The sequence below is a fragment of the Oncorhynchus nerka genome, linkage group LG7, assembly GCF_034236695.1.
Source record: "Oncorhynchus nerka isolate Pitt River linkage group LG7, Oner_Uvic_2.0, whole genome shotgun sequence".
Lineage (NCBI taxonomy): Eukaryota > Metazoa > Chordata > Actinopteri > Salmoniformes > Salmonidae > Oncorhynchus > Oncorhynchus nerka.
The window spans coordinates 55133512-55160804 of NC_088402.1; the positions used below are offsets into that span (position 1 = coordinate 55133512).

The 27293-nt window shown below is 41.4% G+C and overlaps 1 protein-coding gene across 1 annotated transcript in view; it reads left to right on the forward strand.

Annotated features, from left to right (window-relative positions):
• The window catches only part of LOC115131984 (protein bassoon-like), a 236843-nt gene that overhangs the window by 94542 nt on the left and 115008 nt on the right, over positions 1 to 27293 (forward strand).

Genomic DNA, 27293 nt, shown 5'->3' on the forward strand with positions numbered 1-27293 from the left:
CATGTGCTTTACAGTTTGACACAGTTAATGTGTTTTACAGTTTGACACAATTCATGTGTTTGACAGTTTGACACAATTCATGTGTTTGACAGTTTGACACAGTTCATGTGTTTGACACAGTTCATGTGTTTTACAGTTTGACACAGTTCATGTGTTTTACAGTTTGACACAGTTCATGTGTTTTACAGTTTGACACAGTTCATGTGTTTGACAGTTTGACACAGTTCATGTGTTTGACAGTTTGACACAGTTCATGTGTTTGACACAGTTCATGTGTTTGACAGTTTGACACAGTTCATGTGTTTGACAGTTTGACACAGTTCATGTGTTTGACAGTTTGACACAGTTCATGTGCTTTACAGTTTGACACAGTTCATGTGTTTGACAGTTTGACACAGTTCATGTGTTTGACAGTTTGACACAGTTCATGTGTTTGACAGTTTGACACAGTTCATGTGTTTGACATTCATGTGTTTGACAGTTTGACAAAATGCATGTGTTTGACAGTTTGACACAGTTCATGTGTTTTACAGTTTGACACAGTTCATGTGTTTTACAGTTTGACACACAGTTCATGTGTTTTACAGTTTGACACAGTTCATGTGTTTGACACAGTTCATGTGTTTTACAGTTTGACACAGTTCATGTGTTTGACAGTTTGACACAGTTCATGTGTTTTACAGTTTGACACAGTTCATGTGTTTGACAGTTTGACACAGTTCATGTGTTTGACAGTTTGACACAGTTCATGTGTTTGACAGTTTGACACAGTTCATGTGTTTGACAGTTTGACACAGTTCATGTGTTTTTACAGTTTGACACAGTTCATGTGTTTGACAGTTTGACACAGTTCATGTGTTTGACAGTGACACAGTTCATGTGTTTGACAGTTTGACACAGTTCATGTGTTTGACACAGTTCATGTGTTTGACAGTTTGACACAATTCATGTGTTTGACAGTTTGACACAGTTCATGTGTTTGACACAGTTCATGTGCTTTACAGTTTGACACAGTTCATGTGTTTGACAGTTTGACACAGTTCATGTGTTTGACAGTTTGACACAGTTCATGTGTTTTACAGTTTGACACAATTCATGTGTTTGACAGTTTGACACAATTCATGTGTTTGACAGTTTGACACAGTTCATGTGTTTGACACAGTTCATGTGTTTTACAGTTTTTACACAGTTCATGTGTTTGACAGTTTGACACAGTTCATGTGTTTTACAGACACAGTTCATGTGTTTGACAGTTTGACACAGTTCATGTGTTTGACAGTTTGACACAGTTCATGTGTTTGACACAGTTCATGTGTTTGACAGTTTGACACAGTTCATGTGTTTGACAGTTTGACACAGTTCATGTGTTTGACAGTTTGACACAGTTCATGTGTTTGACAGTTTGACACAGTTCATGTGTTTTACAGTTTGACACAGTTCATGTGTTTGACAGTTTGACACAGTTCATGTGTTTGACAGTTTGACACAGTTCATGTGTTTTACAGTTTGACACAGTTCATGTGTTTGACAGTTTGACACAGTTCATGTGTTTGACACAGTTCATGTGTTTTTGACACAGTTCGTTTTTGACAGTTTGGAGTTCATGTGTTTGACAGTTTGACACAGTTCATGTGTTTGACAGTTTGACACAGTTCATGTGTTTGACACAGTTCATGTGTTTGACAGTTTGACACAGTTCATGACACAGTTCATGTGTTTGACAGTTTGACACAGTTCATGTTTTGACACAGTTCATGTGTTTGACAGTTTGACACAGTTCATGTGTTTGACAGTTTGACACAGTTCATGTGTTTGACAGTTTGACAAAATTCATGTGTTTGACACAGTTCATGTGTTTGACAGTTTGACATGTGTGTTTGACAGTTTGACACAGTTCATGTGTTTGACAGTTTGACACAGTTCATGTGTTTTACAGTTTGACAAATGCATGTGTTTGACACAGTTCATGTGTTTTACAGTTTGACACAGTTCATGTGTTTGACATGTTCATGTTTGACAGTTTGACAAAATGCATGTGTTTGACAGTTTGACAGTTCATGTGTTTGACACAGTTCATGTGTTTGACAGTTTGACACAGTTCATGTGTTTGACACAGTTCATGTGTTTGACAGTTTGACAGTTCATGTGACACAGTTGTGCTTTTACAGTTTGACACAGTTCATGTGTTTGACACAGTTCATGTGTTTGTTTGACACAGTTAATGTGTTTTACAGTTTGACACAATTCATGTGTTTGACAGTTTGACACAATTCATGTGTTTGACAGTTTGACACAGTTCATGTGTTTGACACAGTTCATGTGTTTTACAGTTTGACACAGTTCATGTGTTTTACAGTTTGACACAGTTCATGTGTTTTACAGTTTGACACAGTTCATGTGTTTGACAGTTTGACACAGTTCATGTGTTTGACAGTTTGACACAGTTCATGTGTTTGACACAGTTCATGTGTTTGACAGTTTGACACAGTTCATGTGTTTGACAGTTTGACACAGTTCATGTGTTTGACAGTTTGACACAGTTCATGTGCTTTACAGTTTGACACAGTTCATGTGTTTTACAGTTTGACACAGTTCATGTGTTTGACAGTTTGACACAGTTCATGTGTTTGACACAGTTCATGTGTTTTACAGTTTGACACAGTTCATGTGTTTGACAGTTTGTGTTTGACAGTTTGACAAAATGCATGTGTTTGACAGTTTGACACAGTTCATGTGTTTTACACTTTGACACAGTTCATGTGTTTTACAGTTTGACATAATGCATGTGTTTGACACAGTTCATGTGTTTTACAGTTTGACACAGTTCATGTGTTTGACACAGTTCATGTGTTTTACAGTTTGACACAATTCATGTGTTTGACAGTTTGACACAGTTCATGTGTTTTACAGTTTGACACAGTTCATGTGTTTGTTCATGTGTTTTACAGTTTGACACAATTCATGTGTTTGACAGTTTGACACAGTTCATGTGTTTGACACAGTTCATGTGCTTTACAGTTTGACACAGTTCATGTGTTTTACAGTTTGACACAGTTCATGTGCTTTACAGTTTGACACAGTTAATGTGTTTTACAGTTTGACACAATTCATGTGTTTGACAGTTTGACACAATTCATGTGTTTGACAGTTTGACACAATTCATGTGTTTGACAGTTTGGCAAAATTCATGTGTTTGACAGTTTGACACAGTTCATGTGTTTTACACTTTGACACAGTTCATGTGTTTTACAGTTTGACAAAATGCATGTGTTTGACACAGTTCATGTGTTTTACACTTTGACACAGTTCATGTGTTTGACACAGTTCATGTGTTTTACAGTTTGACACAATTCATGTGTTTGACAGTTTGACACAGTTCATGTGTTTTACAGTTTGACACAGTTCATGTGTTTGACAGTTTGACACAGTTCATGTGTTTGACAGTTTGACACAATTCATGTGTTTGACAGTTTGACACAGTTCATGTGTTTGACAGTTTGACACAGTTCATGTGTTTTACAGTTTGACACAGTTCATGTGTTTGACAGTTTGACACAGTTCATGTGTTTGACAGTTTGACACAGTTCATGTGTTTGACACAGTTCATGTGTTTGACAGACACAGTTCATGTGTTTGACAGTTTGACACAGTTCATGTGTTTACAGTTTGACACAGTTCATGTGTTTTACAGTTTGACACAGTTCATGTGTTTGACAGTTTGACACAGTTCATGTGTTTTACAGTTTGACACAGTTCATGTGTTTGACAGTTTGACACAGTTCATGTGTTTGACAGTTTGACACAGTTCATGTGTTTGACACAGTTCATGTGTTTGACAGTTTGACACAGTTCATGTGTTTGACAGTTTGACACAGTTCATGTGTTTGACACAGTTCATGTGTTTTACAGTTTGACACAGTTCATGTGTTTTACAGTTTGACACAGTTCATGTGTTTTACAGTTTGACACAGTTCATGTGTTTGACAGTTTGACACAGTTCATGTGTTTGACAGTTTGACACAGTTCATGTGTTTGACACAGTTTTTGACACAGTTCATGTGTTTGACAGTTTGACACAGTTCATGTGTTTGACAGTTTGACACAGTTCATGTGCTTTACAGTTTGACACAGTTCATGTGTTTTACAGTTTGACACAGTTCATGTGTTTGACAGTTTGACACAGTTCATGTGTTTGACACAGTTCATGTGTTTTACAGTTTGACACAGTTCATGTGTTTGACACAGTTCATGTGTTTGACAGTTTGACAAAATGCATGTGTTTGACAGTTTGACACAGTTCATGTGTTTTACACTTTGACACAGTTCATGTGTTTTACAGTTTGACATAATGCATGTGTTTGACACAGTTCATGTGTTTTACAGTTTGACACAGTTCATGTGTTTGACACAGTTCATGTGTTTTACAGTTTGACACAATTCATGTGTTTGACAGTTTGACACAGTTCATGTGTTTTACAGTTTGACACAGTTCATGTGTTTGACACAGTTCATGTGTTTTACAGTTTGACACAATTCATGTGTTTGACAGTTTGACACAGTTCATGTGTTTGACACAGTTCATGTGCTTTACAGTTTGACACAGTTCATGTGTTTTACAGTTTGACACAGTTCATGTGCTTTACAGTTTGACACAGTTAATGTGTTTTACAGTTTGACACAATTCATGTGTTTGACAGTTTGACACAATTCATGTGTTTGACAGTTTGACACAATTCATGTGTTTGACAGTTTGGCAAAATTCATGTGTTTGACAGTTTGACACAGTTCATGTGTTTTACACTTTGACACAGTTCATGTGTTTTACAGTTTGACAAAATGCACACAGTTCATGTGTTTTACACTTTGACACAGTTCATGTGTTTGACACAGTTCATGTGTTTTACAGTTTGACACAATTCATGTGTTTGACAGTTTGACACAGTTCATGTGTTTTACAGTTTGACACAGTTCATGTGTTTGACAGTTTGACACAATTCATGTGTTTGACAGTTTGACACAGTTCATGTGTTTGACACAGTTCATGTGTTTTACAGTTTGACACAGTTCATGTGTTTTACAGTTTGACACAGTTCATGTGTTTTACAGTTTGACACAGTTCATGTGTTTGACAGTTTGACACAGTTCATGTGTTTGACAGTTTGACACAGTTCATGTGTTTGACACAGTTCATGTGTTTGACAGTTTGACACAGTTCATGTGTTTGACAGTTTGACACAGTTCATGTGTTTGACAGTTTGACACAGTTCATGTGTTTTGACACAGTTCATGTTTTTACAGTTTGACACAGTTCATGTGTTTGACAGTTTGACACAGTTCATGTGTTTGACACAGTTCATGTGTTTTACAGTTTGACACAGTTCATGTGTTTGACACAGTTCATGTGTTTGACAGTTTGACAAAATGCATGTGTTTGACAGTTTGACACAGTTCATGTGTTTTACACTTTGACACAGTTCATGTGTTTTACAGTTTGACATAATGCATGTGTTTGACACAGTTCATGTGTTTTACAGTTTGACACAGTTCATGTGTTTGACACAGTTCATGTGTTTTACAGTTTGACACAATTCATGTGTTTGACAGTTTGACACAGTTCATGTGTTTTACAGTTTGACACAGTTCATGTGTTTGACAGTTTGACACAGTTCATGTGTTTGACACAGTTCATGTGTTTTACAGTTTGACACAATTCATGTGTTTGACAGTTTGACACAGTTCATGTGTTTGACACAGTTCATGTGCTTTACAGTTTGACACAGTTCATGTGTTTTACAGTTTGACACAGTTCATGTGTTTACAGTTTGACACAGTTCATGTGTTTGACAGTGTTTGACACAATTCATGTGTTTGACAGTTTGACACAATTCATGTGTTTGACAGTTTGACACAGTTCATGTGTTTGACACAGTTCATGACAGTTTGACAAAATTCATGTGTTTGACACAGATGTGTTTTACAGTTTGACACAGTTCATGTGTTTGACACAGTTCATGTGTTTTACAGTTTGACACACAGTTCATGTGTTTGACAGTTTGACACAGTTCATGTGTTTTACAGTTTGACACAGTTCATGTGTTTGACAGTTTGACACAGTTCATGTGTTTGACACAGTTCATGTGTTTTACAGTTTGACACAATTCATGTGTTTGACAGTTTGACACAGTTCATGTGTTTGACACAGTTCATGTGCTTTACAGTTTGACACAGTTCATGTGTTTCACAGTTTGACACAGTTCATGTGTTTGACACAGTTCATGTGTTTGACAGTTTGACACAGTTCATGTGTTTGACAGTTTGACACAGTTCATGTGTTTGACAGTTCATTGACATGTTTTGACACAGTTCATGTGTTTTACAGTTTGACACAATTCATGTGTTTGACAGTTTGACACAGTTCATGTTCATGTGACACAGTTTGTGCTTTACAGTTTGACACAGTTCATGTGTTTTACAGTTTGACACAATTCATGTGTTTGACACAGTTCATGTGTTTGACAGTTTGACACAGTTCATGTGTTTGACAGTTTGACACAGTTCATGTGTTTGACAGTTTGACACAATTCATGTGTTTGACAGTTTGACAAAATTCATGTGTTTGACAGTTTGACACAGTTCATGTGTTTTACACTTTGACACAGTTCATGTGTTTTACAGTTTGACAAAATGCATGTGTTTGACACAGTTCATGTGTTTTACAGTTTGACACAGTTCATGTGTTTGACACAGTTCATGTGTTTTACAGTTTGACACAATTCATGTGTTTGACAGTTTGACACAGTTCATGTGTTTTACAGTTTGACACAGTTCATGTGTTTGACAGTTTGACACAATTCATGTGTTTGACAGTTTGACACAGTTCATGTGTTTGACACAGTTCATGTGCTTTACAGTTTGACACAGTTCATGTGTTTCACAGTTTGACACAGTTCATGTGCTTTACAGTTTGACACAATTCATGTGTTTGACAGTTTGACACAGTTCATGTGTTTTACAGTTTGACACAGTTCGTGTGTTTGACAGTTTGACACAGTTCATGTGTTTTGACACAGTTCATGTTTAGTTCATGTGTTTTACAGTTTGACACAATTCATGTGTTTGACAGTTTGACACAGTTCATGTGTTTTACAGTTTGACACAGTTCATGTGTTTTACAGTTTGACACAGTTCATGTGTTTTACAGTTTGACACAATTCATGTGTTTGACAGTTTGACACAATTCATGTGTTTGACAGTTTGACACAGTTCATGTGTTTGACACAGTTCATGTGTTTGACAGTTTGACACAGTTCATGTGTTTGACAGTTTGACACAGTTCATGTGTTTGACAGTTTGACACAGTTCATGTGTTTGACAGTTTGACACAGTTCATGTGTTTGACAGTTTGACACAGTTCATGTGTTTTACAGTTTGACACAGTTCATGTGTTTGACAGTTTGACACAGTTCATGTGTTTGACAGTTTGACACAGTTCATGTGTTTGACAGTTTGACACAGTTCATGTGTTTGACAGTTTGACACAGTTCATGTGTTTTACAGTTTGACACAGTTCATGTGTTTTACAGTTTGACACAGTTCATGTGTTTGACAGTTTGACACAGTTCATCTGTTTGACACAGTTCATGTGTTTGACAGTTTGACACAGTTCATGTGTTTGACAGTTTGACACAGTTCATGTGTTTTACAGTTTGACACAGTTCATGTGCTTTACAGTTTGACACAGTTAATGTGTTTGACACAGTTCATGTGTTTGACAGTTTGACACAGTTCATGTGTTTTACAGTTTGACACAGTTCATGTGTTTGACAGTTTGACACAGTTCATGTGTTTGACACAGTTCATGTTTTTGACAGTTTGACACAGTTCATGTGTTTTACAGTTTGACACAGTTCATGTGTTTGACAGTTTGACACAGTTCATGTTTTTTACATTTTGACACAGTTCCTGTGTTTGACAGTTTGACAGAGTTCATGTGTTTGACAGTTTGACACAGTTAATGTGTTTGACAGTTTGACACAGTTCATGTGCTTTACAGTTTGACACAATTCATGTGTTTGACAGTTTGACACAGTTCATGTGTTTTACAGTTTGACACAGTTCATGTGTTTGACAGTTTGACACAGTTCATGTGTTTGACACAGTTCATGTGTTTTACAGTTTGACACAATTCATGTGTTTGACAGTTTGACACAGTTCATGTGTTTGACACAGTTCATGTGCTTTACAGTTTGACACAGTTCATGTGTTTTACAGTTTGACACAGTTCATGTGCTTTACAGTTTGACACAGTTAATGTGTTTTACAGTTTGACACAATTCATGTGTTTGACAGTTTGACACAATTCATGTGTTTGACAGTTTGACACAGTTCATGTGTTTGACACAGTTCATGTGTTTGACAGTTTGACACAGTTCATGTGTTTGACAGTTTGACACAGTTCATGTGTTTGACAGTTTGACACAGTTCATGTGTTTTACAGTTTGACACAGTTCATGTGTTTGACAGTTTGACACAGTTCATGTGTTTTACAGTTTGACACAGTTCATGTGTTTGACAGTTTGACACAGTTCATGTGTTTGACAGTTTGACACAGTTCATGTGTTTGACAGTTTGACACAGTTCATGTGTTTGACAGTTTGACACAGTTCATGTGTTTTACAGTTTGACACAGTTCATGTGTTTTACAGTTTGACACAGTTCATGTGTTTGACAGTTTGACACAGTTCATGTGTTTGACACAGTTCATGTGTTTGACAGTTTGACACAGTTCATGTGTTTGACAGTTTGACACAGTTCATGTGTTTTACAGTTTGACACAGTTCATGTGCTTTACAGTTTGACACAGTTAATGTGTTTGACACAGTTCATGTGTTTGACAGTTTGACACAGTTCATGTGTTTTACAGTTTGACACAGTTCATGTGTTTGACAGTTTGACACAGTTCATGTGTTTGACACAGTTCATGTTTTTGACAGTTTGACACAGTTCATGTGTTTTACAGTTTGACACAGTTCATGTGTTTGACAGTTTGACACAGTTCATGTGTTTGACAGTTTGACACAGTTCATGTTTTTTACATTTTGACACAGTTCATGTGTTTGACAGTTTGACACAGTTCATGTGTTTGACAGTTTGACACAGTTAATGTGTTTGACAGTTTGACACAGTTCATGTGTTTGACAGTTTGACACAGTTCGTGTGTTTGACAGTTTGACACAGTTCATGTGTTTGACAATTTGACACAGTTCATGTGTTTGACACAGTTCATGTGTTTGACAGTTTGACACAGTTCATGTGTTTTACAGTTTGACAAAATTCATGTGTTTGACACAGTTCATGTGTTTGACAGTTTGACAAAATGCATGTGTTTGACAGTTTGACACAGTTCATGTGTTTTACACTTTGACACAGTTCATGTGTTTTACAGTTTGACAAAATGCATGTGTTTGACACAGTTCATGTGTTTTACAGTTTGACACAATTCATGTGTTTGACAGTTTGACACAGTTCATGTGTTTTACAGTTTGACACAATTCATGTGTTTGACAGTTTGACACAGTTCATGTGTTTGACACAGTTCATGTGCTTTACAGTTTGACACAGTTCATGTGTTTTACAGTTTGACACAGTTCATGTGCTTTACAGTTTGACACAGTTAATGTGTTTTAAAGTTTGACACAATTCAATTGTTTGACAGTTTGACACAATTCATGTGTTTGACAGTTTGACACAGTTCATGTGTTTGACACAGTTCATGTGTTTTACAGTTTGACACAGTTCATGTGTTTTACAGTTTGACACAGTTCATGTGTTTGACAGTTTGACACAGTTCATGTGTTTGACAGTTTGACACAGTTCATGTATTTGACACAGTTCATGTGCTTTACAGTTTGACACAGTTCATGTGTTTTACAGTTTGACACAGTTCATGTGTTTGACACAGTTCATGTGCTTTACAGTTTGACACAGCTCATGTGTTTTACAGTTTGACACAATTCATGTGTTTGACAGTTTGACACAATTCATGTGTTTGACAGTTTGACACAGTTCATGTGTTTTACAGTTTGACACAGTTCATGTGTTTTACAGTTTGACACAATTCATGTGTTTGACAGTTTGACACAGTTCATGTGTTTGACAGTTTGACACAGTTCATGTGTTTGACAGTTTGACACAGTTCATGTGTTTGACAGTTTGACACAGTTCATGTGTTTGACACAGTTCATGTGTTTTACAGTTTGACACAGTTCATGTGCTTTACAGTTTGACACAGTTAATGTGTTTTACAGTTTGACACAGTTCATGTGCTTTACAGTTTGACACAGTTAATGTGTTTTACAGTTTGACACAGTTCATGTGCTTTACAGTTTGACACAGTTAATGTGTTTTACAGTTTGACACAATTCATGTGCTTTACAGTTTGACACAGTTAATGTGTTTTACAGTTTGACACAGTTCATGTGCTTTACAGTTTGACACAGTTAATGTGTTTTACAGTTGGACACAATTCATGTGTTTGACAGTTTGACACAATTCATGTGTTTTACAGTTTGACACAGTTCATGTGTTTGACAGTTTGACACAGTTCATGTGTTTGACAGTTTGACACAGTTCATGTGTTTGACAGTTCATGTGTTTGACAGTTTGACACAGTTCATGTGTTTGACAGTTTGACACAGTTCACGTGTTTGACAGTTTGACACAGTTCATGTGTTTGACAGTTTGACACATTTCATGTGTTTGACACAGTTCATGTGTTTTACAGTTTGACACAGTTTGTGTGTGACAGTTTGACACAGTTCATGTGTTTGACACAGTTCATGTGTTTTACAGTTTGATACAGTTAATGTGTTTTACAGTTTGACACAGTTCATGTGTTTGACAGTTTGACACAGTTCATGTGTTTGACACAGTTCATGTGTTTACAGTTTGACACAGTTCATGTGTTTTACAGTTTGACACAATTCATGTGTTTGACAGTTTGACACAGTTCATGTGTTTGACACAGTTCATGTGTTTTACAGTTTGACACAGTTCATGTGCTTTACAGTTTGACACAGTTAATGTGTTTTACAGTTTGACACAGTTCATGTGCTTTACAGTTTGACACAGTTAATGTGTTTTACAGTTTGACACAGTTCATGTGCTTTACAGTTTGACACAGTTAATGTGTTTTACAGTTTGACACAATTCATGTGCTTTACAGTTTGACACAGTTAATGTGTTTTACAGTTTGACACAGTTCATGTGCTTTACAGTTTGACACAGTTAATGTGTTTTACAGTTGGACACAATTCATGTGTTTGACAGTTTGACACAATTCATGTGTTTGACAGTTTGACACAGTTCATGTGTTTTACAGTTTGACACAGTTCATGTGTTTGACAGTTTGACACAGTTCATGTGTTTGACAGTTCATGTGTTTGACAGTTTGACACAGTTCATGTGTTTGACAGTTTGACACAGTTCACGTGTTTGACAGTTTGACACAGTTCATGTGTTTGACAGTTTGATACAGTTAATGTGTTTTACAGTTTGACACAGTTCATGTGTTTGACAGTTTGACACAGTTCATGTGTTTGACACAGTTCATGTGTTTACAGTTTGACACAGTTCATGTGTTTGACACAGTTCATGTGTTTGACAGTTTGACACAGTTCATGTGTTTGGCACAGTTCATGTGTTTTACAGTTTGACACAGTTCATGTGTTTGGCACAGTTCATGTGTTTTACAGTTTGACACAGTTCATGTGTTTTACAGTTTGGCACAGTTCATGTGTTTTACAGTTTGACACCGTTCACGTGTTTTACAGTTTGACACAGTTCACGTGTTCTTTTCAGAGGTAAAGAATCCAACAATATCACACTAGGCTAAATGCAATAGGCATAATAGAAATACCTTCTGGACGTGCCTTTGGTAATAGTGGTGGCCTAAGCAGCTGCTTCTGTTCGTTTGTTTTAAGACGAAAATAGAAACTGTTATAATGTTGCCAGATGTTAACAAAGTGTACTTATGTTTGGAAAAGAGCAACAATAGCTGCCCTGTAGAGCAGGCGTATTCCTATTTTTAACAGCTGGGAACCCATTTAAATCTCCAAAATGTCCAGTGACTCCACTCACCAGCGGCCACTACTCCCTCCCTCCACGCAGAGGAGAGAGGAACAGACCTGATCGATCTGCCAAGGATGAGCTGTTTAACACAGGATTAACTGACATTATGTTGTAGTTACAGCACACTTAGAATCCTGATTTAAAACGGATTGCGATCAGTGATTTCCTATTGTTCTCTTACTGCCCTTGAATTGGGAGACTCGTGGACCCCCAAGACAAGTCATTCATGTCTGTGTTGATTTGGAAATTAATACAACTAATTAGTCTATCTCTGTGCTCCCCTTGTCTGGCCTTGTGCAATTCATGTCGTCTTTGTAATGAAATTTGGCTCTGAATTAATCGAAGGAATCACTAGGTCTTTTCTGCGACTAGGCAACAGCCGTTAATGTGTTCCTGTCTTCCTTCCTGTCCTCCACCAGATCTCTCAAAGTCCCGTCTGGCTTGTCCACAGATCAAATCCATGGTAATTCTCATTCTCACATGCTCAACCTGAATAGGTTCTTATTTCTTTTGCATCCACTAATAGCTATTTGTGCGACTGCTTATGAGGCAGAGATTAGGTTAGATCCACAACACAGTGTTTGACGTTTAGTGTGACGTTTAGTACCACATGTTCATGTCCACTCTTGGCTTGTGCAGTGTTTTGTATCTTTTTGATACGGCCCTCTAGTGTAATTTAGCGTGTTTAACAATGGCTCTTTGTTGCAGTGTTTACAAACGTAAATGAGTGATTGCGGAGACTTTTGTTACAGTGAGTAAATCCAGAAATCGAAGTATGTTCTCACCATATCCTGTGTCAGACATGTACAGCCCCAGCCTTTCGCCACCTCAAAGTGCCTGTTTGTAAGACCTCCCCTCATTCAAATGAGCTCTTTCTGCTCTCTTGCCAATTCTTTGGAATTATCGTGCCATATAATGCGTGACAATGACTGTCAGGGAGTTGGCAATCGAGCACAAGCAGACTTCTCTCTCATTTTCTCTCTCTCTTTCCATCTCTTTCTCTCAATTCAATTCAATTGGGCTTTATTGGCATGGGAATCATATGTTGAGGCAAGTGAAATAAACAATCACAAATTACATTACATTTACATTTAAGTCATTTAGCAGACGCTCTTATCCAGAGCGACTTACAAATTGGTGCATTCACCTTATGACATCCGGTGGAAAAGTAGTGCATCTAAATCTTTTAAGGGGGGGTGAGAGGGATTACTTTATCCTATCCTAGGTATTCCTTAAAGAGGTGGGGTTTCAGGTGTCTCCGGAAGGTGGTGATTGACTCCGCTGTCCTGGCGTCGTGAGGGAGTTTGTTCCACCATTGGGGGGCCAGAGCAGCGAACAGTTTTGACTGGGCTGAGCGGGAACTGTACTTCCTCAGTGGTAGGGAGGCGAGCAGGCCAGAGGTGGATGAACGCAGTGCCCTTGTTTGGGTGTAGGGCCTGATCAGAGCCTGGAGGTACTGAGGTGCCGTTCCCCTCACAGCTCCGTAGGCAAGCACCATGGTCTTGTAGCGGATGCGAGCTTCAACTGGAAGCCAGTGGCTAGAGCGGAGGAGCGGGGTGACATGAGAGAACTTGGGAAGGTTGAACACCAGACGGGCTGCGGCGTTCTGGATGAGTTGTAGGGGTTTAATGGCACAGGCAGGGAGCCCAGCCAACAGCGAGTTGCAGTAATCCAGACGGGAGATGACGAGTGCCTGGATTAGGGACCTGCGCCGCTTCCTGTGTGAGGCAGGGTCGTACTCTGCGGATGTTGTAGAGCATGAACCTACAGGAACGGGCCACCGCCTTGATGTTAGTTGAGAACGACAGGGTGTTGTCCAGGATCACGCCAAGGTTCTTAGCGCTCTGGGAGGAGGACACAATGGAGTTGTCAACCGTGATGGCGAGATCATGGAACGGGCAGTCCTTCCCGGGAGGAAGAGCAGCTCCGTCTTGCCGAGGTTCAGCTTGAGGTGGTGATCCGTCATCCACACTGATATGTCTGCCAGACATGCAGAGATGCGATTCGCCACCTGATCATCAGAAGGGGGAAAGGAGAAGATTAATTGTGTGTCGTCTGCATAGCAATGATAGGAGATACCATGTGAGGTTATGACAGAGCCAAGTGACTTGGTGTATAGCGAGAATAGGAGAGGGCCTAGAACAGAGCCCTGGGGGACACCAGTGGTGAGAGCACGTGGTGTGGAGACGGATTCTCGCCACGCCACCTGGTAGGAGCGACCTGTCAGGTAGGACGCAATCAAGCGTGGGCCGCGCCGGAGATGCCCAACTCGGAGAGGGTGGAGAGGAGGATCTGATGGTTCACAGTATCAAAGGCAGCCGATAGGTCTAGAAGGATGAGAGCAGAGGAGAGAGAGTTAGCTTTAGCAGTGCGGAGCGCCTCCGTGATACAGAGAAGAGCAGTCTCAGTTGAATGACTAGTCTTGAAACCTGACTGATTTGGATCAAGAAGGTCATTCTGAGAGAGATAGCGGGAGAGCTGGCCAAGGACGGCACGTTCAATAGTTTTGGAGAGAAAAGAAAGAAGGGATACTGGTCTGTAGTTGTTGACATCGGGGGGATCGAGTGTAGGTTTTTTCAGAAGGGGTGCAACTCTCGCTCTCTTGAAGACGGAAGGGACGTAGCCAGCGGTCAGGGATGAGTTGATGAGCGAGGTGAGGTAAGGGAGAAGGTCTCCGGAAATGGTCTGGAGAAGAGAGGAGGGGATAGGGTCAAGCGGGCAGGTTGTTGGGCGGCCGGCCGTCACAAGACGCGAGATTTCATCTGGAGAGAGAGGGGAGAAAGAGGTCAGAGCACAGGCTAGGGCAGTGTGAGCAGAACCAGCGGTGTCGTTTGACTTAGCAAACGAGGATCGGATGTCGTCGACCTTCTTTTCAAAATGGTTGACGAAGTCATCTGCAGAGAGGGAGGAGGGGGAGGGGGAGGAGGATTCAGGAGGGAGGAGAAGGTTGCAAAGAGCTTCCTAGGGTTAGAGGCAGATGCTTGGAATTTAGAGTGGTAGAAAGTGGCTTTAGCAGCAGAGAGAGAAGAGGAAAATGTAGAGAGGAGGGAGTGAAAGGATGTCAGGTCCGCAGGGGAGGCGAGTTTTCCTCCATTTCCGCTCGGCTGCCCGGAGCCCTGTTCTGTGAGCTCGCAATGAGTCGTTGAGCCACGGAGCGGGAGGGGAGGACCGAGCCGGCCTGGAGGATAGGGGACATAGAGAGTCAAAGGATGCAGAAAGGGAGGAGAGGAGGGTTGAGGAGGCAGAATCAGGAGATAGGTTGGAGAAGGTTTGAGCAGAGGGAAGAGATGATAGGATGGAAGAGGAGAGAGTAGCGGGGGAGAGAGCGAAGGTTGGGACGGCGCGATACCATCCGAGTAGGGGCAGTGTGGGAAGTGTTGGATGAGAGCGAGAGGGAGAAGGATACAAGGTAGTGGTCGGAGACTTGGAGGGGAGTTGCAATGAGGTTAGTGGAAGAACAGCATCTAGTAAAGATGAGGTCGAGCGTATTTCCTGCCTTGTGAGTAGGGGGGAAGGTGAGAGGGTGAGGTCAAAAGAGGAGAGGAGTGGAAAGAAGGAGGCAGAGAGGAATGAGTCAAAGGTAGACGTGGGGAGGTTAAAGTCGCCCAGAACTGTGAGAGGTGAGCCGTCCTCAGGAAAGGAGCTTATCAAGGCATCAAGCTCATTGATGAACTCTCCGAGGGAACCTGGAGGGCGATAAATGATAAGGATGTTAAGCTTGAAAGGGCTGGTAACTGTGACAGCATGGAATTCAAAGGAGGCGATAGACAGATGGGTAAGGGGAGAAAGAGAGAATGACCACTTGGGAGAGATGAGGATCCCGGTGCCACCACCCCGCTGACCAGAAGCTCTCGGGGTGTGCGAGAACACGTGGGCAGACGAAGAGAGAGCAGTAGGAGTAGCAGTGTTGTCTGTGGTGATCCATGTTTCCGTCAGTGCCAAGAAGTCGAGGGACTGGAGGGAGGCATAGGCTGAGATGAACTCTGCCTTGTTGGCCGCAGAACGGCAGTTCCAGAGGCTACCGGAGACCTGGAACTCCACGTGGGTCGTGCGCGCTGGGACCACCAGATTAGGTGGCCGCGGCCACGCGGTGTGGAGCGTTTGTATGGTCTGTGCAGAGAGGAGAGAACAGGGATAGACAGACACATAGTTGACAGGCTACACAAGAGGCTACGCTAATGCAAAGGAGATTGGAATGACAAGTGGACTACACGTCTCGAGTGTTCAGAAAGTTAAGCTTACGTAGCAAGAATCTTATTGACTAAAATGATTAAAATGATACAGTACTGCTGAAGTAGGCTAGCTGGCAGAGGCTGCGTTGTTGACTATGTAGGCTAGCTGGCAGTGTCTGCGTTGTTGACACTACACTAATCAAGTCGTTCCGTTGAGTGTAATGGTTTCTACTGTGCTGCTATTCGGGGCTAGCTGTGTAGCTATGTAGCTAGCTACGATCAAACAAATCAAGCCGTTGTACTGTAATGAAATGAAAAATGTGATACTACCTGTGGAGCGAAGCGAAATGCGACCGGATTGTTGAGTGCGGAAGTTCTGTTACGTTAAGGACGACGAATAGCTGGCTAGCTAACCTCGGTAAATTAAGATAATCACTCTAAAACTACACACTCTAAACTACACAATTATCTTGGATACGAAGACAGCAAAGACAACTATGTAGCTAGCTAACACTACACTAATCAAGTCGTTCAGTTGAGTGTAAGTTGTGCTGCTAATCGGTAGACGGTGGACTAGCTAACGGTGGACGTTAGCTAGCTAGCTAGCTGCAGGGCGGTGTAGACTGCGGTGTAGACTGCCCTAGGACGACGAAATACGATAATTACGCAATTATCTATGATACAAAGACGGCTATGTAGCTAGCCTAGCTAGCTAGTCTAATTGCTAAGATTAGACAAATCAAACCGTTGTACTATAATGAAATGTAATGAAATGTAATACTACCTGCGGACCGAGTGCAGATGTTAACAGTTAACATTAAACGCACACAAGTTTCAAAATAGTAAGACATTTGAAATGTTAAATTATTAACTATGTGCAAAAAACAAACACAAAAATGAGTGGTTCGGTCTGGATCTGTACACGCTGTCGGTCTATACACTCGAAATAAAATAGAAAATGGCCTATAAATGAAGATAAAATACCTGACAAACTAATTGACCCACTCCAACCTTACACCACTTGCTGGCTCCACTATGGCCCCCTTAGCAAGCTGGTTCCAATAGGGCCCCTCAGCAGGCAGCTGTGTGTGTGCAGGTGTGTGTCCTGTGTGTGCAAAAAGTACAAGTACAAATGGCAAGGAAAACTAAAGAAACAGATAACTGTAGCTTAGGTTTGATTTACTTTGGTGTTTGTTCTCCACTCATAATCCTTTCCTTATCGCAACACAAATGTTGCTGTGGTGAGTGCACACTGCGGTATTTCACCTAACAGATACGGTAGCTTGTCAATATTTTATTTTATTTCTAATTCTTTTGGGGTCCTTCGGAGGGGAATATGCGTATCTTATTTCGTCATACATTTGGCAGGAGGTTAGGAAGTGCAGCTCAGTTTCCATCTCATTTTGTGGGCAGTGGACACATAGCCTGTCTTCTCTCTCGCCTATGGCGGCCTCTCTCAATAGCAAGGCTACGCTCACTGTGTCTGTACATTGTCAATTTCTTTCTCTGTTTTCTATCAGTCACAGGGGTCAGATAGTCTGCCTCCATGTACTGTCTGTTTAGGGCCAAATAGCATTTAATTTCACTTTGAGATTTTGTAATGTTTTCCCAATAGGTAATGTCATTTTCTTTTTGTTTGCTTATAATTTGTTTGGGCCAGACTGTCTGAGTGCTGTCCTGAGGCTTTGCTGGGTTTGTAGTAGTTTGTGAATTTAGCATCAGGATGAGGGGAATTGTTTCTACGTTCATCTCTTAACATTTCAGTGCGTTGTACAGTGGCGGTAAGAGTGGGGGTCGCTTCGTTTTTAGGTGGTTATAGGATTTGATGGTCTGTTTTGAGATATGAATTAGTAATGGATATTGCCTTCATTCTGCCCTGCATGCATTATTTGGGGCTTTTCTCTGTACTCTAAGAATGCTTTTGCAGAATCCTGCATGCAGGATATCAATTAGATGTTTATCCCATTTTTTTCATATATCTTGAGCGGACCCCACACCTCACTTCCATATAAGGCAATTGCTTAAATTGTAGATTTGAATATATTATATGCATTGAGCCAGGTTCCAAATGATATGACAATTTGAATTTGTCTTTCGATACATAAAAAGCCCTTCTTGCTTTCTCTTTCAGTTCGTTGACAGCCAAGCAGAAATTACCTGTGGAGCTTAGATATGAATAGACTGTAGTGTGTTCTGTGTCTTCCGTTCCTACTGTGAAATTGTGTTTTAAGTCTTAGGATTCAGATCTTTTTTTGTGAAATCATGTTTTTTTGTCTTCTTGAAGCTTACTGTGAGGGACCATGTTGATAGAACCGATGTAGGATATTTAGATTATGTTGTAGATGGTCTGTCTGTACACAGCAGGGATTTAACTTCCTCATGCAGGGTGGGACCAGGTGTTGTGGACTTTTCTAATAGTTTGGCCAATTCATATATACAGTACCAGTCAAAGGTTTGGACAGTAACAGATACATCTCAACTGTTCAGAGGAGACTGCGTGAATCAGGCCATCATGGTCGAATTGCTGTAAAAAAAAAACACTACTAAAGATCACCAATAAGAAGAAGAGACTTGCTTGGGCCAAGAAACACGAGCAATAGACATTAAACGGTTTGACAATTTTTCCTTTGGTCTGAGCAGTCCAAATTTTGAGATTTTTCAACCGCCGTGTCTTTGTGAGACGCGGATTAGGTGAACGGATGATCTCCGCAAGTGTGGTTCTCACCGTGAAACATGGAGGAGGAGGTGTGATGGTGCTTTGCTTGTGACACTGTCTGTCATTTATTTAGAATTCCAGGCACACCTAACCAGCATGGCTACCACAGCATTCTGCAGCGATACGCCATCCCATCTGGTTTGCGCTTAGTGGGACTATCATTTGTTTTTCAAAAGGATAATGACCCAAAACACATCTCCAGGCTGTGTAAGGGCTGTTTGGCCAAGGAGAGTATGGAGTGCTGCATCAGATGACCTGGCCTCCACAATCATATGACCTCAATTGAGATGGTTTGGGATGAGTTGGACCGCAGAGTGAAGGAAAAGCAGCCAAGAAGTGTACAGCATACTCAATAAATGTTCCTTTTGTTCGATGAAGTCTCTTTATATCCAAAAACCTCTGTTTTGTTAGCTCGTTTTCTTCAGTAATCCACAGGCTCAAACTCAGCCAAAACAATCAGACAAAAAAATCCAAATTGTATCCGTAAAGTTCATAGAAACATGTCAAACGATGTTTATATTCAATCCTCAGGTTGTTTTTTAGCCTAAATTATCTATAATATTTCAACCGGACAATAACGTTGTCAATATAAAAGGTAAACAAGAAATGCACTTGCGCCTGAAAAAACTGCGACGCGTTAGGGTCCACTCGTTCAGACTGGTCTTGCTCCCTCATTTATAAGAATACAAGCCTGAAACGATTTCTAAAGACTGTTGACATCTAGTGGAAGGCATAGGAACTGCAAATTGAGTCCTAAGTCAGTGGATACTGTAATGGCATTAAATAGAAAACTACAAAAAAAAAAAAAAAAAAAAACTTCCTGAATGGATTTTTCTCAGGTTTTCGGCTGCTAAATCAGTTCTGTTATACTCAGACACTATTTTAACAGTTTTTGAAACTTTTGAGTGTTTTCTATCCAAATCTACCAGTTATATGCATATCATATCTTCTGGGCCCGAGTAGCAGGCCGTTTAATTTGGGCATGCTTTTCATCCAAAATTCCGAATGCTGCCCCCTAACCTAGAGAGGTTAAGACAAAGCTGTTGGAGAAAAGGCCAAGAGTGTGCAAAGCTGTCATCAAGGCAAAGGGTGGCTACTTTGAAGAACTCTACTCTTACTCTCTCCTGCCTGTCATGTCTTAGCCTGGCCAGTATAAGGCATAGAGCTGCAGTAGTATTGCCTTTCAACAGCAGGCCAGCGCTGCACAGCAGCTCTCATTCATCATCCCCCTGACAAGGTCACTGTCTGTCTGTCTGTCTGTCTGTCTGTCTGTCTGTCTGTCTGTCTGTCTGTCTGTCTGTCTGTCTGTCTGTCTGTCTGTCTGTCTGTCTGTCTGTCTGTCGAGAGATAGGGGGGAAAGTATTTGATCCCCTGCTGATTTTGTACGTTTGCCCACTGACAAAGAAATGATCAGTCTATAATTTTAATGGGTCATTGTCATGCTGGAATACCCATACACGACACATTTTCAATGCCCTGGCTGAGGGAAGGAGGTTTTCACCCAAGATTTGACGGTACATGGCCCCGTCCATCGTCCCTTTGATGCGGTGAAGTTGTCCTGTCCCCTTAGCAGAAAAACACCCCCAAAGCATAATGTTTCCACCTCCATGTTTGACGGTGGGGATGGTGTGCTTGGGGTCATAGGCAGCATTCCTCCTCCTCCAAACATGGCGAGTTGAGTTGATGCCAAAGACCTCCATTTTGGTCTCATCTGACCACAACACTTTCACCCAGTTGTCCTCTGAATCATTCAGATGTTCATTGGCAAACTTCATATAAACTTCTGTATATGTGCTTTCTTGAGCAGGGGGACCTTGCGGGAGCTGCAGGATTTCAGTCCTTCACCGCGCAGTGTGTTACCAATTGCTTTCTTGGTGACTATGGTCCCAGCTGCCTTGAGATCATTGACAATATCCTCCCGTGTAGTTCTGGGCTGATTCATTGCAACTCCACGAGGTGAGATCTTGCATGGAGCCCCAGGCCGAGGGAGATTGACAGTTCTATTGTGTTTCTTCCATTTGCGAATAATCGTACCAACTGTCGTCACCTTCTCACCAAGCTGCTTGGCGATGGTCTTGTAGCCCATTCCAGCCTTGTGTAGGTCTACAATCTTGTCCCTGACATCCTTGGAGAGCTCTTTGGTCTTGGCCATGGTGGAGAGTTTGGGATCGGATTGATTGATTGCTTCTGTGGACAGGTGTCTTTTATAGCTCCTAATCTCAGCTCATTACCTGTATAAAAGACACCTGGGAGCCAAAAATCTTTCTGATTGAGAGGGGGTCAAATACTTATTTCCCTCATTAAAATGCAAATCAATGTATAACATTTTTTACATGTGTTTTTCTGTTTTTTTGTTGTTGTTTTTCTGTCTCTCACTGTTCAAATAAACCTAGGATTAAAATGATAGACTGATAATTTCTTTGTCAGTGGGCAAATGTACAAAATCAGCAGGGGATCAAATACTTTTTTCTCTCACTGTACCTTAACAGGTCTGAGAGTGAAAATCTCAGATAGATTCCAGCAGGACGACAATCGTAGCTGAACATAAATCTGCTCACTTCCTAAAGAAAAGAAAACTAGAGTGAAAGGTTGTACATTAGAAACGTATGTTATACTCACCCAGCAGTGAAAAAAGATTCATATCTCAAGAAATGTGTTTCAACTTGAAGAGAACGAAGTCTGGCCCCAGCGAGCTGCAGTAATGAAGGCAAAGTTAGTTCTGTGAAAGTTAAGGCCCAGAAACTAATGAACAGGGGAGTGTTCCCACTGAGAGGGAGACTTCTGAAGACTTGTCTGCAGAGTATGAAGAAAGTGAACGTGTGTGTGTGTGTGTGTGTGTGTGTGTGTGTGTGTGTGTGTGTGTGTGTGTGTGTGTGTGTGCCAGCCTGTATCTGTGTGTATGCGCCAGCCTGTGTGTGTGTGGTTTAGGGAGAGAGAAGGGGGCAAGTGGGGGAGAGTGAGGTGAGATAGATGGACTGGAGAGAGGAAGCAAAGGAAGGAAGAGACAGAGGGAGAATAAAGGAGAGGGAAGGAAACAGAATGTGGGTGTGTGTGAAGTCCCATTTAAGCTTATTGAAGTGAGTTATTTTGATGTTTCCTGTCCCGCTTCTTAGAGTTGATAGGGATCTGCATCACAAATCCTGCCTGCCATAAACTGCACCGTTCAGCACCTCACACTCTGCTGCAACAAGCCTCTGAGCGAAAGAGAGAAAGACTGAGTGAGAGAGATAGAGAGAGACACTCAGTGAGCATAGCCTTGCTATTGAGAAAGGCCGACGTAGGCAGACATGGCTCTCAAGAGAAGACAGACAGGTGTGCACACTGCCCACAAAATGAGGTGGAAACTGAGCTGTACTTCCTAACCTCCTGCCCAATGTATGACCATATTAGAGACACATATTTCCCTCAGATTACACAGATCCACAAAGAATTTGAAAACAAACCCGATTTTGATAAACTCCCACATCTACCTGGTGAAATACCACAGTGTGCCATCACTGCAGCAAGATTTGTGACCCGTTGCCACAAGAAAAGGTCAACCAGTGAAGAACAAATACCATTGTAAATACAACCCATATTTATGGTTATTTATTTTCCCTTTTGTACATTAACCATTTGTACATCGTTACAACACTGTATATATACAGTGGGGAGAACAAGTATTTGATACACTGCCGATTTTGCAGGTTTTCCGACTTACAAAGCATGTAGAGATCTGTCATTTTTGATCATAGGTACACTTCAACTGTGAGAAACGGAATCTAAAACAAGAATCCAGAAAATCATATTGTATGATTTTTAAGTAATTAATTAGCATTTTATTGCATGACATAAGTATTTGATACATCAGAAAAGCAGAACTTAATATTTGGTACAGGAACCTTTGTTTGCAATTACAGAGATCATACGTTTCCTGTAGTTCTTGACCAGGTTTGCACACACTGCAGCAGGGATTTTGGCCCACTCCTGCATACAGACCTTCTCCAGATCCTTCAGGTTTCGGGTCGCTGGGCAATACGAACTTTCAGCTCCCTCCAAAGGTTTTCTATTGGGTTCAGGTCTGGAGACTGGCAAGGCCACTCCAGGACCTTGAGATGCTTCTTACGGAGCCACTCCTTAGTTTCCCTGTCTGTGTGTTTCGGGTCATTGTCATGCTGGAAGACCCATCCACGACCCATCTTCAATGCTCTTACTGAGGGAAGGAGGTTGTTGGCCAAGATCTCGCAATACATGGCCCCATCCATCCTCCCCTCAATACGGTGCAGTCATCCTGTCCCTTTTGCAGAAAAGCATCCCCAAAGAATGATGTTTCCATCTCCATGCTTCACGGTTGGGATGGTGTTCTTGGGGTTGTACTCATTCTTCTTCCTCCAAACACAGCGAGTGGAGTTTAGACCAAAAATATATATTTTTGTCTCATCAGACCACATGACCTTCTCCCATTCCTCTTCTGGATCATCGAGATGGTCATTGGCAAAATTCAGACAGGCCTGGACATGCGCTGGCTTGAGCAGGGGGACCTTGCGTGTGCTGCAGGATTTTAATCCATGACGGCGTAGTGTGTTACTAATGGTTTTCTTTGAGACTGTGGTCCCAGCTCTCTTCAGGTCATTGACCAGTTCTTTCCGGGTAGTTCTGGGCTGATCCCTCACCTTCCTCGTGATCATTGATGCCCCACGAGGTGAGATGGATGGAGCCCCAGACCGAGGGTGATTGACCGTCATCTTGAACTTCTTCCATTTTCTAATAATTGCACCAACAGTTGTTGCCTTCTCACCAAGCTACTTGCCTATTGTCCTGTAGCCCATCCCAGCCATGTGCAAGTCTACAATTTTATCCCTGATGTCCTTACAGAGCTCTCTGGTCTTGGCCATTGTGGAGAGGTTGGAGTCTGTTTGATTGAGTGTGTGGACAGATGTCTTTTATACAGGTAATGAGTTCAAACAGGTGCAGTTCAAACAGGTAATGAGTGGAGAACAGGAGGGCTTCTTAAAGAAAAACTAACAGGTCTGTGAAAGCCGTAATTCTTACTGGTTGGTAGGTGATCAAATAGTTATGTCATGCAATAAAATGCTAATTAATTACAAAAATCACACAATGTGATTTTCTGGATTTTTTTGTTTTAGAATTCCGTCTCTCACAGTTGAAGTGTACCTATGATAAAAATTACAGACCTCTACATGCTTTGTAAGTAGGAAAACCTGCAAAATCGGCAGGGTATCAAATACTTGTTCTCCCCACTGTACATAATGTGACATTTGTAATGTCTTTGTTCTTTTGAAACTTCTGTATGTTAAATGTTGACTGTTAATTTGTATTGTTTATTTCACTTGTATATATTATCTACCTCACTTGCTTTGGCATTGTTAACACATGTTTCCCATGCCAATAAAGCCCCTTGAATTGAGAAAGAGAGCGGAGGGAGGGAGAGAAGGGACAGAGAGAGACTGTGTGTAGACTACTTTGACGGAGTGTCAAACTTGGGATTTTATTTCAAAACCGACAACTTCCATGTGGGGAAACAATCATTGATAAGGGTGTAATGGTGGAGAACGCAACACGCACAGTTCAGTCACGCAGCTAATCCAAACCTGTTCAGAAATAACATCCAGAGTTTTTAAAATAATAACACTGTTATTTTCTTTTCATCCTCCCATCCCTTTCTCATCCCCTGAAAAGGTGACTGTGTGTGGGAGAGATTGAAAGAGAAAATGACGATGATGATCAATGCCTGGTCCACCTGGTTTAGTTGGTGTGCATAACAATGCCTTAATTAAGCATGGAAATGGATGCACACCTTGTCATAACCCTCCATGCTGCTAGGGGAATATTCCAGTCCATTTAACGCTGGATATTTGTATTCCTCATCATGCATCATTTTTCTTTTATTTCAGAGGTGACACTCAGTCAACACCTGTATGGCTGCATATAGGAATCTGTTGTTGGCAGCTTTATCAAAACAGGTTTTTAGACATTTTTTGCTAATTGAATGAAATATCACATTTACATAAGTATTCAGACCTTTTACTCAGTACTTTGTTGAAGCACCTTTGGCAGCGATTAAAGTCCACGATCATCCCCTTTGTTTTGGCGACGTTGAGTGAGAGGGTTATTTTCCTGACACCACACTCCCAGAGCCCTCACCTCCTCCCTGTAGGTTGTCTCGTTGTTGTTGGTAATCAAGCTTACTATTGTTGTGTCGTCTGCAAACTTGATGTTTGATTTGGAGGCGTGCGAGGCCACGCAGTCATGGGTGAACAGGGAGTACAGGAGGGGGCTGAGCACGAACCCTTGTTGGGCCCCAGTGTTGAGGGTCACCTGGGGGGAGGGGGGCCCGTCAGGAAGTCCAGGGCCTCGAGCTTAATGATGAGCTTGGAGGGTACTATGGTGTTGAATGTTGAGCTATAGTCAATGAACAAAATTCTTACATAGGTATTTCTCTTGTCCAGATGGGATAGGGCGGTGTGCAGTGTGATGGCGATTGCATCGTCTGTGCACCTATTGGGGTGGTAAGCAAATTGAAGTGGGTCTAGGGTGACAGGTAAGGTGGAGGTGATATGGTCTCTCAAAGCACTTCATGATGACAGAAGTAAGTGCTACGGGGCGATTGTCATTTAGTTCAGTTACCTTTGCATTCTTGGGTACAGGAACAATGGTGGCCATCTTGAAGCATGTGGGGACAGCAGACTAGGATAGGGAGAGATTGAATATGTCATAAACACACCAGCCAGCTAGTCTGTGCATACTCTGAGGACGCGGCTAGGGATGTAGTCTGGGCCGGCAGCCTTGCGAGGGTTAACACGTTTAAATGTCTTACTCACGTCGTCCACGGAGAAGGAGAACCCACAGTCCTTGGTAGCTGGCCGCGTCGGTGGCACTGTGCTATCCTAAAAGCAGGCAAAGAACGTGCTTAGCTTGTCAAGAAGCAAGACATCGGTGTCTGCAACGTGGCTGGTTTTTATTTTGTAGTTGTAACGGCATTCAGCGGTGGAAGAAGGATCGGACCAAAGCGCAGCGTGGTAAGTGTTCATGATGATTTATTCAAAATGAACTGAACACTGAAATAAAAAACAATAAACGATGTGAACGAAACGAAAACCGAAACAGTACCGTGTGGCCCAAACTCTCACACAGAAACAAACACCCACAAACCAAAAGTGAAACCCATGGTACCTAAGTATGATTCTCAAATAGAGACAACTAACAACACCTGCCTCTGATTGAGAACCATACTAGGCCGAAAACAAAAACGAACATAGAAAAACAAACATAGACTGCCACCCCAACTCACGCCCTGACCATACTAAAACAAATAATAAAATAACAGAACTATGGTCAGAACGTGACAGTAGTCTGTGATTGCCTGTAGACCCTCCCACATACGTCTCTTGTCTGAGCCGTTGAATTGCGAACTCCACTTTTTCTCTATACTTTACGTTTTGCCTGTTTGATTGCCTTGCGGAGAGAATGACTACTCTGTTTGTATTCTGCCATATTCCCACTCACCTTGCCATGGTTAAATGCAGTGGTTGCACTTTCAGCTTTGAGCGAAAGCGCAAATGCACGGTTTCTGGTTAGGGTACTGTCGGTTTTAATAGTCACAGGGTACAACATCTCCTATACACTTCGTGATAAACTCAGTAACCATTTCTGTGTACACGTCAATATTATTCTCAGAAGCTACCCGGAACATATCCAAGTCCCTCTGATCAAAACAATCTTGAAATGTGGATTCCAATTGGTCAGGCCAGCATTGAATAGTCCTTAGCACAGGTACTTCCTGTTTGAGTTTCAGGCTATAGGAAGGGAGGAGCAAAATGGAGTCGTGGTCAGATTTCTCTGAAAGGAGGGAGGGGGAGGGCCTTGTATGCATCCGGGAAGTGTTTTTCCAGCTCGAGTATTACAGTCGATATGCTGATAGAATTTAGGTAGCCTATTCCTCAAATTTGTTTTGTTAAAATCCTCAGCTACAATAAATGCAGCCTCAGGATATATGGTTTCCAGTTTGCCTAAAGTCCAGTGAAGTTCCTTGAGGGCCATCGTGGTATCGGCTTGAGGGGGGATATACACGGCTGTGACTATAACTGAAGAGAATTCTCTTGGGAGATAATACGGTCGGCATTTGATTCTGAGGTATTCTAGGTCGGGTGAACAAAGGACTTGAGCTCCTTTATGTTATTACAATTACACCATGATTTGTTAATCATGAAACATACACCCCCCCCCCCTCTTCTTCGCGGAGAGATATTTATTCCTGTCGGCGCGATGAACTGAGA